Raw genomic sequence first — 1,058 nt, forward strand, 5'->3', positions numbered from 1 at the left:
ATACATCTATGGATAGGGAAAAAGCTCCTCTTTCCAATGGCAGTGTTAAATCTGGATTTAGCGGATTTCCTCACAGTTTTACGATAAAAGAGATATAATTTGAAATATTCTGATAAATTCTTATTTTCGGTAAATCTTAAAAACTTTGGTAAACAAACGTAGTGCTGGAAATATACACTTTGACTGCTGTTTTGATAGGGTTAAGGTCTTTACTCTTGGCTACATTTGAAAAAGAAACACAACATTAATTAATACGGTCTGTATTGATCGATTTATGATAAAAACAGCAGGGTCAGATGTAATTTATATATATATATAGGTCTTGGGCTAGCCTACAATAGGAATAATAATCTTCACATAGTAGCCTACCTGTGTAATACCTGATGTAATGTGTGCAATTGAAATTATAGACTAAAATACAGTTAGTATGAAATACTGAATATATGACAATGACTGGGTCAGAACAAATTAGCTGCAACACCTTAACTGACCTCCACCACAGGTTCTCTATTGATGACCAAAGGCCAAAGGTGACAGTCCACACCTTGCCACAGGACTACGCTAGATGAGTTACTAGACTTATTGGGGTCACAAGGTAGTAATTTTCCCTTTAGTCTTTAAAGCCCAAGGCATGCTGTTGGGATTCACTCCAATTATCCCACACCTTGAGGTGGAGAAGAAGGTATGTTGACAATTCAAACACTAAATTAAGAAAGGCAAAACAACCTGTAATTGGTTGGAAAATGGATGGCCTGGAGCAGGGAGCGTTCCTGCGTAGATGAAAGAAGTTAAAATACAATGAATGTTATTTTTAAGAGCCTTTGTGTTTTACTACATGTGAATTAACTGAAAGGCATGACTCAGGTGCTCCACCTGCTGTTGATGAAGAGTCACTGTGAGGTCAAACTAAGATGTTTATTATAGAGGAAATTCACTGGAATTGGACTTGTAGTCTGCATAAGTAGACATTTTCATAACATTTGCAATAATTAAATAACATTATTACTTTGAGAGCAGAGCACAATACGTTATATATATATATAAAAAAGTCATGATGG

This window comes from Notolepis coatsorum, assembly GCF_963971535.1.
Source record: "Notolepis coatsorum genome assembly, chromosome: 1".
Classification (NCBI taxonomy): domain Eukaryota; kingdom Metazoa; phylum Chordata; class Actinopteri; order Aulopiformes; family Paralepididae; genus Notolepis; species Notolepis coatsorum.